Below are 12,531 nucleotides of genomic sequence, written 5' to 3' on the forward strand. Positions count from 1 at the left end.
TGGCTTCCAGCAAAACCTTCCATCAGCTCTGGTAGTGGTAAGTTTACCATTATCTCCAAATTTCTGAATCCAAAGTATTGAGATATCTCATCCTTATCTTACAAGACCCCCCCAGATGGATTTCTGGATTTTGAAACCCTCCAATCTCTTGACTTCTCTTCTCACTGCACCACCATAACTTCTTTCTCTTTTATCCATCTCTCCTTTCCTAACAACATCTAAATATCGCTCTCCTCAGAATTTGGCTTTGGCTCTCTTCTCCCCTCTCTATCTCCTCCCAAGATTTCTTTTACATTCGTTCCCATGATGTAAAAGACCACGTACATGCTGAAGACTTCTGAATGTGTATCTTCAGGCCAACCGAGAACTTTGTTGACTGTATCAGAGATATGGCAAATCTACAATGTCCAAAAGTGAACTCTTGATTCCTCCCTCCAGAAATGTGTTCCTCCTCTAGGCTTCCATTCTACACAAATGGTACCAGCATCTTTCTGTTGTTCATTCTAGAAATCTAGAAGTCATTCTTGGTTCTTCAGCATTCCCTACACTTCCCTGCCTCACACAATCACTCAACACCTATCTATTCTACCTCTAAAATATTTCTTGAATCCAATCATTCTCTATTAACTTCATTTCCACAATCTTTCTGGTTCAAGAAAAAAAATCACATTTCACTAGAATTACTGCAATAGGCTTTTTTTTTTTAATACAGATTCTGATTCAACAGGTCTCAAGGGAGGCCCAAGGTTCTGCATTTTATTTTTATTTTTTTGGTAACGAAGATCAGCCCTGAGCTAATATCTGTGCCAATCATTCTCTATTTTTTCTATGTGGTATGCTGCCACAGCATGGCTTGATGAGTGGTGCATAGGTCCACACCGGGGATCTGACCCCATGAACCCTGGGCCACCAAAGCAGAATGTGCAAACTTAACCACTGTGCCACCAGACCAGCTGCAGCAATAGCCCTTTTTTTTAATGCTGTTTTTTAACAGCTTTATTGAGCGTAACTGTTATACGAAAAGACTGAACACATTTAATGTTTATAATTTGATCACTCTCCTCCTACCTTGAACCCTTCCTGTCCTTTCACACACTACAGTCAGGTTGATCTTAAGGTATGCTCCTCATAAGATTATTTTAAGTTCACTTGAAGTTTTCTTACTGACGCCTTCTCTCACTAATGAAAGAACTATGACTTTGTTTTCTTTTTATTTCCATTGTTCTTCTAAAAATATCTACATCATTTCTAAATATTCATAAAACAGCATTTTTTTCTTGGAGGTCATTAAAGTACTGATGAAATTAACAGCAATATTTCAAATTAAGCTCTCCAAAAGAGCTTTTGATTTAGATTTAATAAGACAACTATTATTTTACCATCTAAAAATAAAATCCAATCATGGTTGCTAGGATATAATAATGCATTTCATTTACTTATATTGGATGAGATAACATAAAGGAAATATAATGACATATTTGTTTTCCTCTGTTAAGTTCTAAATAACTTTTTAATATTTAAGTGAAAGACACATTTAGAAATATTCTTATAATATTAATTTTTCCTGAGAGATGTTCTTTTTCCTTCTGTTTTGAACATTCTTCATATTTTGGCCTATATGAATTCAAGATATATTTAAAAAAATCAGGTTAACTACTAGTAGCATTTGTCTCTCATTATTTTGTTACGAGAGAGAAACAGTTATTTTGGTTTCTGATGGGTCCTGACTCTCTTTACGTGATGCTTATGAAAGAAAGGATAAGGATCATTCTGACTCAGCAGCATATTGTTATGGGTGTGCATAAAAGTCTATTTTATAAGACTCCTCTCAAACCCACATGCATCTGAATATAAAACATAAATGATCAAGTGGAAAAATCAATCATTCAAGTTATTTGACATTTCATAGGAACAAAATTGCAACTTTATTCTTTGAATATTTTATTGCTTGATAAAACAATTGTGTTTGGTAGACACTGTGAAATGGAACTAGTGACCTGGGGTAACGTAAAGAAAATTATTTTACTTCCACACAATCACTATAAAAATATAGTCTAATCAGCAATTGCTTTGTATCATATACAGACATCATCCCTCATCATGTATTTACAAAGGAAAATGTAAATTACCTAAATACTTTCCAACAAATTGCATTTACATATTTTTCACCTGACTTATCTGTGTTAATCACTTATATTTACTGAATTCATCAAATATTTGCTCAGTTCTCCCCTTCTCTTTACACACAGTGACAAGTACAGAAAGTTACTGTAACTAATAATGGTTGTTCAGGAGTCATTTATTTGTCTGTGTTAGCTTAAGCAGCCAGGTGTGACCCGGTGCTTTGTGGAATTGAAATACGTGTTATTCAAAATGGTGGCACCTTCTGGAGATTGGGGTGGCTTTGAGCGAAAGAAGCTAAAAATTTACTTACTAATAGGGTCAGCAGGAAATCAAGGATGGAGGCATTGGTGACCATATAATTTATTATCCAAACCAAGACACTTCTGAAAGTAAAAGAGAATTGTTAGCAATTACGTCAGGACAACGGAAATAAAGTGAGACATCACCCACACAAGAAAGATGTAAAGTCACCCTAGGATAGTTTCACCCTAAGGAGATAGAAAGTCAAGATTAGGATAAGGATGAGTTACACGAGGAATGACTATTTCTCAACTGCTATCAGGTAACAGAGATCTAAATGATTGTCTCTAGTGATAAATGTGACAGGTGGTGCCGTTCTGTGGTAAGGTTGCCAGATAAAATACAAGACTCTGGTTAAATTTGAATTTCAGATAAACAACAAAAAATTTCTTAGTATAAGTATAGCTCAAGTAATATTTGAGACATAGTTTATACTTTCAAAAAAGCTTCATTTACCTGAAATTCAAATTTAATTGTGAGTCCTGTATTGTTATTATTTTTTGGCTGAGGAAGATTTGCCCTGAGCTAACATCTGTGCCAATCTCCCTCTGTTTTGTATGTGGGTCGCCATCACAGCATGGCCACCTGTAAGTGGTATAGGTCCGTGCCTGGGAACCAAACCTGAGCTGCCGAAGTGGAGGGTGCTGAATTTAAGCACTAGGCCACAGTGTCAGTCTCATGAGTCCTGTATTTTTCTTCGCTAAATTTGACAACCTAAGGGGCTGGCCCCGTGGCCGAGTGGTTAAGTTTGCGCGCTCCGCTGCAGGCGGCCCAGTGTTTTGTTAGTTCGAATCCTGGGCGCGGACATGGCACTGCTCATCAGACCACGCTGAGGCAGCGTCCCACATGCCACAACTAGAAGAACCCACAACGAAGAATACACAACTATGTACCAGGGGGCTTTGGGGAGAAAAAGGAAAAAAAAATAAAATCTTTATTAAAAAAAAAAAAAAATTTGACAACCTAATTGAGGGCCCAAGATCTGTGCATGCAGAGATCGCCAAGTAGAGCCTGTGTAGTTCTAAACTCAAAATTTCTTTCAAGAACTACAATTTTTTTCTAAAACTTGTTTAATCACACTTAGCAAAATAATAAGGCCCCTCTGAAGTGTTTTGCACAAGGCTCAGAGTCTAGAAGCTTCTAGTCAAAATGTAAGTGTACAGTAAATGCCTGCAAAGTGACTGAGGGACTCTTTCTCTGCTCATGTCAGGATTATAGAGGAGAAAACTACAATATGTAATGCACTGAATGCATCGGAGAAAATCTCAAGAGAAGAGGACCAAGACAAGAGCAGGCACAAACCAGGGTTATGTTCTGATGGGCCAAATGGGTCAGAATTGAGTCTCCCAGTTCATTCAAATAGTAGGAGTCCAGAAAGCAGGTCCTAAGATGGGGACAGAGGCAAAGCTCAAGTCCAGAGGGCAGGACTCTGTGAAATAGAGTCAAGAAGGTTCAGGATTCAGGAAAAAAATGGAAGCAGTTAGGAGTGACCAGGGAGAGAAGAGGCAGGTGAAGATGATGTCCATTGTTAGGACTGGAATATCTATAACTTACTTCTATCAATCACTGAGTGCAAGAAGCATCAGTCTTTCTGAATGGCCTTTATCTTCTATACAGTATATTGCGCTTAGTATTTTTGTAAAAGGAATGGCCAACATTAACAGTAGTAATAATGTCAATAATAATAGTAGTAAAAGCTAACCAGTATTGAGCTCTTATATGTATTAGAAATAAACTAAGGCTTTCTCTTGGATTAGTTCATTTAATTAACACAGCTCTGTGATGTAGGTAATATTGTTATCTTAATTTTACCTTACTATAAATTACCTTAAGGCTTTCTAGGCGGTTCTTATACCAAGAAAAAGATGAAAGCTGCCAAGAGTGAACAACAAGCTAAGAACCACTCTGTACTGCTCATATCTTTCCCATAAAGACTACCTAGATACTCACTAGCTAGGTTGGAATTTTCCCTCGTTTCATTGCTTCCTAGCACTATAACACTAGGCAAGCTCCTCCATCCCTCTAAGTCTTGATTTCATTCTCTATAGAATGTGGGCAATGGTAACGGTTTTCTTACAGTGTTGTAAAAATGAAATGAGATAATATATGTAAAAGATTTAGCACAATACCTGGCACACAATAAGTATGCAATAAATAGCAAATGTTATAATTTAGGAAAGAAAGACTTAGTATTGAAAGAAATGGAAAAGAAACAAAATTCCCTGTTACTGTAGTTTTTGCATTGATTCATTTTCTCAATAGTTTTCTATTTCAGTGTTGTATGAGATCTAATTTCTGTGTCTCCAGAGATTTCCTCATCCTCACCTGCACCCTACATCCTCTGATACTTGCTTAATGGAAAGTCCTAGCTACCACAGCATCAGGAGATAGAGAGTGGAGTAACTAGAACTGGGTTCCGGCCTGGCCCTCATCATCCACCCCCCTTGGCAGGAAGCAGAGCGGCTGCAGTGCCCAAGTCCAATCCGAACATATCCAAGGAGGATTTATTTACTAGCACTACCTCTGGGCTCAATTAAAGAGCCACAACACATGGCATGAAACCGCCCTAACTTCCCAATGGGGATGTAAAACATAATTTAGAAGTATAAGGGGATTAATACCTATGAAGTGAACTTCGACCACTGACAGACAATGTGATAAAAAACACAAGCCCACAGATCCAAAAGCCTCAATGAACTCAAAGTAGCATGTGTTTAGATACTTAAGCCTCAAAAAGGTGGATCATAACTCTCCACTCCCCTGGTGTGCACTGCACACATGACTTTCTTCCAAAGAGGACAACATGGAAACGCAGGTGTGAGGAAGAGTACACAGGGAAACTTGACCAGCATTAACTCAGCCAGGTGTTCAAGACCAACAGGGTCAACAGTGATTAGTCATCCTAATAGCATGTATCCTTTATACGATGTGATGAAAACAGCACTCAATCTCTGTGGTCTTCCTCCCCAAATGCATATCCCCAGTTTAATCATGAGAAATCATCAGACAAATCCCAACTGAGGGACATTCTCCAAAATCATTGCATGATACACTTCAGAATTGTCAAGGTCATTGAAAAAAAAAAGAAAGCCTGAGGAACAAGAGAAACGTACAGAGACTTGATGATTAACTGCAGTGTGCGATCCTTGATGGGATCCTGGGAAAAGAAAGAACATTAGGTGAAAACTAAGGGAATCTGAATAAAGTATGAACTTTAATACTAATATATCAATATTGGTTCATTAATTGTGATAAATGTATCATGTTGATCTAAGATCTTAATAATAAGAGAAATTGGGTATGTTGTATGTGGAAACTGTACAATCCACAGCTTTTCTATAAATTTAAAAATATTCTAAAATCAAAAGTTTACTTAAAAGAAAGGACGTTATTTGTGAATCTTAGTTGTAAAATACCTCCTTTGTTCAAACTTTACAAACAATCAGCCATCATATATGTCCGCATTAAAACCAATGGTAAACTGTTTATACACTTCTGGAATGTATTTGTCATGGCGCACCCACACAGATACTAGCTTATAGCGATCCTGAAAGAATCCTTCCAGAGTATCATTACCTGTCTTATGAAGCTTCCAGAATATGAACCCCATGTTATTAACGGCTTGTCTCTGGTTATAGATTATTTTAAACAAAAGGAAGAGACGAAAGCTGCATTTGAAATTTATAAGCTGTTGTTCTTTTCTACAGTAACTCCTAGATATTTTTGCTACCTCCAGAAGACTGATGAGATAATGAGTGGAATACCAGATTCTTCTTTCTCTTTATTCTACTTAGACTGAAGTTGATGACCTTATCACTAAGGCTCTGAGCATTTATAACTCTATCATGATCCTCAGGAGTACATACATATCAGTATGGCTCCGTAGTGGTAGGCTAATGTTTTGCAATAACTCTTCATTCATTCATTAGACAAATATTTCTTCAGGGCCGATACTAATAGTCTCTGTACTGGGCTGGGAAAACAAGAAAGATATCATCCTCATTTTCACAGAGCTCACTTGCAGTTGAGAAGACATACATGCATAACTGGGTTATTAAGTCTAAATTCAATAGATGTAAAAACTGCTTTCAAGGAATGCCTTCATTCGAACAGGTTCTATCCATATGTCCCTTTCAGTAACCAGAAATTCTTAATCAAAATTCACATCTGTGAAACAAAGAATATAACCTTACCCAAAGAGAGGTCTGTCCTTTGTCTTATCTGGGAGGTGACCTCTGGGAAGAATATCTTTGTTTACTTGGGGGCCTTGGCCAACAGACTGTCTAATGATGTGATTTATGAAGGGGGCTTTGGGCCACACAGTATCCACTCTATCTCCAGAGGGGATGGAGACTAATGGGCAGCCATGCGGGCTGTCAACCATGAAGCTCCAATTAAAATTCTGAAGAGCAAGGCTCAGGTGAGCTTCCCTGACTGGCAATACTCCACATGTACTGTCATACATTGATGCCAAATAAGTAACACTGGACATGACTCCATGGGTAGAGGAGAACAGAAGCTCTGCTTTTGGTACTTTTCCTCTTCCCTATGCAGTGATTCTCTTGGCTGATTCTTATATGTATTCTTTAACTGAAAGAGACTATAATTGTGACTATAAGAGCTTTCTATGAATTCTGTGAGTCCTTCTTATGAATTACTGAAACTGAGAGTAGTTTTGGGAAACCCTTAAATTTGCAACCGGTACCAAAAGTGATGGTAGTCTTTTGTGGACTGTGCCCCCAAACTTTACAGTTGGGTAACCTTACAGCATCCAATACAAATCAATTGTCCTCCCATCCTACACCTGGGACAGGCCTGACCTTAGCTTAGGGATCTACCATGGGGGTAGAGGGTGTTTTCCTCCTCCTTCTCTTCACAGTGTCTCTGGCTCATTCAGTTTGTGCAAGTAAAAAGAGGAAAGGAAGCAAATGTTTCATGTGACACTGTCGTAATTTACCTGTGTAGCAGGCATCTTGTGTGACATGCGTTTTGAGTGGCACAAGTGAAGGCTGAGTGACCACAGGAGGGGATGTGCCCCGACAGTACATCACATCATCTCTTCCTGTTTGGATCCCCTTATCCATCAGCATGCTGTCTTGGGAATGGTGCCTTTGAGCCAGCTCTCAAATCTGGCTCTTCTCCACAGTGTCTGCATGGCCGTGGGAGACTCATGCATCCTTGCCACACCAAATGGAGGGACTTTGCACAGCAGCTGCTGCGCTGTCTCCTCTTCCTGCCAGAGCGAGCTGCTCCAGCCAACATCCTGCCTTCAGAATGCTCCAGGCAGGCAGGAGGCCTTGGTCTTTTGTTCATCATTGCCCAAGTCTCCTAGAACCATGTGACATCTTCACCCAATAATACTCCCACTGTGCTCCACTCTACTGCTTTTGGGGTGAGTTTATAAGTGAAACCCAGCAAATATTTAGACACTGAATGAAATGTCAGTCTTCCCTACTTACAGATACACTCACACTCTTGATAGCCCTCTGTATTAGTGAGGGGTCTCCAGAGAAACAGAACCAAAGGGCTATATTTAGGCACATCTCGGAGATACTGCAGGTTCAGTTCCAGACCACTGCAATAAAGCAATAATCACAATAAAGCAAGTCACACAAATTTTTTTATTTCCCAGTGCATATAAAAGTTACGTTTACTGTAGTCTATTAAGTATACAGTACCATTATGTCTAAAAGAACAATGTACATACATTAATTTAAATATGCTTTATTGGGGTCATCCCAGTCGTGTAGTGGTTAGGTTCACACACTCCACTTCAGCGGCCCAGGGTTCACAAGTTCAGATCCCAGGCGTGAACCTACACACCACTCATCAAGCCGTGCTGTGATTGCATCCCATAAAGAAAGCAGAGGAAGATGGATGTTAGCTCAGGGACCATCTTCCTCAAGCAAAAAGAGGAACATTGGCAACAGATGTTAGCTCAGCGCCAATCTTCCTCACCAAAAAAAAAAAAAAAAAACTTTATTGCTAATTAATGCTAACCATCATCTGAGCCTTCAGCAAGTTGTAATCTTTTTCTCGGCAGAGGGTCTTGTAAAAAGTGCAATAAGAGCAAAGCACAATAATGTAAAGCTCATAAAATGAGTTTTGCCTGTGTGTGAATATTTACATATATGTATGGATTTATTTTAAGTAATTGCCTCATATATTTATGGAGGCTGGTAAGTCCAAAATCTAGAGGGGGAACCAGTGGTCTAGAGACTCAGTAATGCTGATGGCTGCAATTCCAGTCCCAATGCTGACAGGCTAGAGACCCAGGACAGCCAATGCTATGGTTCAAATCTGAAGACCATCGGGCTGGAGATTAAGGGAAGAGACAATGTTTCAATTCAAGTCTGAAGGCTGTCTGACAGCAGAATTTCCTCTTGCTTGGTGGAAGTCAGTCTTTTCTTGTATTTAGGCCTTCAACAGATTGGGTGAGGCCCACCACATTATACAGGACTATCTGTTTTACTCAAAGTCCACTAATTCAAATGTTAATCGCATTCAAAAACCCTTACAAAAACATCCAGAATAATTTTTGACCACGTTTCTGGCATTGTGGCCAGCCAAGCTGGCACATAAAATCAACCATCGCATCCTCTTAATTGGCTTACAGAGAGAATGACTGCCCTTTTTCCTCTCTCCCAAATAAGACATGAAAATCTAAAGCACGTCCTCTGGGTCTGTGTCACACTATTTCTCATTGACTTTCCTGTTCCACCCGAATTCCCTGGAATTTCTACACTTCTCTTTATATAACTTGGTTAGGGGTTAGCAGGGATGATGGTGAGGATTATAGGAAAATTTAGAAAGCATTATAAGCTTAGAAACAGATTTCTGGCATCTTGGAATGCAGGTGTACCTATTTTCTTCAGCTTTAGAAATCTGGCTGATATCCCCACATAAAATAAGTCCTATTGAACCAGCTGTGATGTAATTAGGCAGACAATTGCAACACAGTATGTTAAATACTATGATAAAGGCAGGGAAGAATGCATTGGGAGTATTTATAAAGGTTTCTAAGCCAGACTGGAGGACTTGGGAAAGTATGAAGAAAAAACAATGATTAAAAAGCTGAAAACTGAAGCATACATAGAAAAAATACATTAGAAGATAGGGATGAAACGAGAGAAGAAAGTGTTCAGATTTAAGAGCTCATCTATATGACAATGCCCAGAAGTGAGATGCAGTGTGAAACTTTGGCAGAACTGCAATTTCTTGAGTCCAGGTGGAACAAAAAAGCTGAAGAGTCTGATCAAGAGGCAAGAGATGAAGTTAGAAAAGCAAACAATGATCAAAATTTAAACATTCAAGCACTCCACACTAAAGAGCTTGGATTTTACCCTAAGGGCGATGAGGAGACACTGATGATTTAAGGAGTAAAGAGGAGATGTACTCTTTAGACACAGCACTGGCTATAGTCTGAGAAGGGGTTAGAAAGAGGAAAGACTGTCACTGTGCCACTAAGTTAATTTCTGGGAATATAGAAATAAAGTATGGTTCTCATCCCCTAAAAGCTCACAATCCAATCAAAAAAGTTAGGTATTATCATTGAGAGAACCAGGAAACACTACGAGTGCATCTGGGCTGTGCTTTAACAATACAGACAGACAGCATGTTTTGGGAATTCATTCTAAAAAGCAAACACAAATTTAGCCGTGTTTCTACACATGTGTTTGTACACATTGGTAATTTTTTATTCAATGAATAGAATCTAAAAGAACAGTGTTTTCACAAGAAAACATAATTCACTTCAGACACATCAAATGGAGAGAAGTTAATGTAGGGAATCAGTTATAAAAGAAGGATTGGAAGAGAAAAAAGGAGGCCAGGGGAAATCAGGGCCTGCTAGCACATTGAGGCTGGAACCCACTAGCCTGCACCTGCTACCTCCCTTTGGAGAGGGTGTTTCAGTCAGTTCCAGAGCTGTCAAATATGTGCCGCTTGGACCTGGGTAGGAACTGCTGGAAAGGTGCTTTTTATATCCAGGCTACTGGAGTCCAGAATCACCACACCTTTTTCTCTGCTACAGACTCCCAGAAAATTCCGGGGACTGCCAATAACTGCAGTGTGAATGAAGCCCAAAGCAGGAAGTTTTCCCAATCTCTAGCCTTCTGGTTTTCCAACAATATCCTGTACTGATAGAACATAGCAGCAAGTCAGCTGGCAAGGGAGCCTGGAAAATGTAGATTCAAGAGCTGAGCCACGCTAGTACAGACAGAAAAGTATGACGGGAGTGATGCTGAGAAACCAGAGATAAATAATCAGCTCATACAGAATTACATTCCAATGCCCTGATTTGGGGTCATTCCTATGAAAATTTTAAACGTAGAAGCCCTCCCAGATCCACTTCTTCATGACTATTTTTTCTCAGAAAGAAATGCATGAGATCCAGGTTGTCCTTTACCAAAAATTAAGCAAGATCATGATATCTATTAAAAACATCATTAGATGATAAATGGTTGAGCTATCTCTGTTGTAATTTCATTAGTGGTCAGTGGCTATTTTATATGGATTGGGCTAACACAGTACTTACAGAATTTACTTGCATGAAAGCAAGTAGACTTGAAGCTATGATCTATGGGCTGGAATTTACTATAACATTAATTAAGATGAAAGAAGACTAGCACATGCCAAGTTACTTGGCAAAACTTAAACTGAATTACATTTCCATGGAAGTAACCAAGAATTATTTGTCAATGATCAATAACTTGTCTGAACTATCCCAAGCTAAGAACTCCTTGATTTTTGTAGACCTCACCTTAAAGTGAGCTGAAAGGATCTAAATTGTATCACAAAGTGCAGCCTCAATCATTGCCAGCCCTGCATACCAATCGGCACCCATAATCGGATGATCGGAGATAACTGTGTTAGATAAAAGCTAAGTTCAGTTTTCAGCAGTTTGTCAATAGGAACTGTATCCTTGTCTTATCTTACCTCAGGCATCCTTTCAATCAATCAGGCACTGTGTTGGGCACTGCGATAAATACTAGTGAGACAGAGATGAAGAGGACTCTGCCTTCAAAGGGGTCATTGTTTAGGAGTGGAGAAAGACAACTATCAAAACTAAATACAATTACAAGCTAAGTTTTAAGGATGATACATACTATTTAAAACACCAGGAAATTGTTGGAGAATTGTCAATATGATGTATTAGGTTTCCCGTTACTCATCATGCCATGCCATCTTCCACAACAGCCGTCAGTCATGTGGAATTTGTAATACTAGCAAGGATTCTCTCTATTAAAAGATAAAATAAAATAAAATAAAAATTTATAAAATAAATTGAACATGTTCTGCACACAGGGGAACAAAACTATGAAAACAAGGAAGACTGGGCATGGTACCATTTCTTCTGCCCTTGGTCTCTGTGTCTTTCCAAGAGCTTCCAACAGCGCTATGTTAGGACAGAGTGTCCAGAGGTTCACAACCTCTGTGGTCCATAGAAGGCACTATGAGGAGAGCCCAGGGAAGAATTTGCCATTTCTAATAGAAAAAAGTGGTATTACTAATTATGATGACTTTGTACTTCAGATCTGGATTTTCTGCACCTTTCTTTAGAGTAAGACACCAACTGTTTAAGAAATAAAGACATTTTCATTCATCCATGAAATAGATATGAAGAACATTTTTTTTAATTGAGGTAACCCTGGTTTACAACACTATATAAATTTCACATGTACATCATTATATTTCAGCTTGTCTATAGATTACATCATGTTCACCACCAAAAGTCTAGTTGCCATCCGTCACCATACACATGTGCCCCTTTACTCCTTTCTCCCTGCCCCAACCCCTCTTACCCTTTGATAACCACTAATCTATTCTATGTGTCTATGTGCATGTTTGTTGTTGTTGTTTTATCTTCCACATATGAGTGAAATCATATGATATTTGGCTTTCTCTGTCTGACTTATTTTGCTTAGTGTAATACCCTTAAGGTCCATCCATGTTGTCACAAATGGCAAGATTTCATCTTTTTTATGGCTGAGTAGTATTCCATTGTGTGTGTGTGTGTGTGTGTGTGTGTGTGTGTGTATACCACATCTTTTTTATTTATTCATCCATTGATGGGAACTTGGGTTGTTTCTAAGACTTGGCTATTGT

The 12,531-nt window shown here is 38.8% G+C and overlaps 1 pseudogene; it reads left to right on the forward strand.

Moving 5' to 3' along the window:
- Positions 1-11,823: 11,823 nt before the first annotated feature.
- Positions 11,824-12,013, forward strand: LOC100630770 (cytochrome c oxidase subunit 7C, mitochondrial pseudogene; annotated as a pseudogene).
- The last annotated feature ends 518 nt before the right edge of the window (positions 12,014-12,531 follow it).

The sequence above is a fragment of the Equus caballus genome, chromosome 2 (assembly GCF_041296265.1).
Source record: "Equus caballus isolate H_3958 breed thoroughbred chromosome 2, TB-T2T, whole genome shotgun sequence".
Lineage (NCBI taxonomy): Eukaryota > Metazoa > Chordata > Mammalia > Perissodactyla > Equidae > Equus > Equus caballus.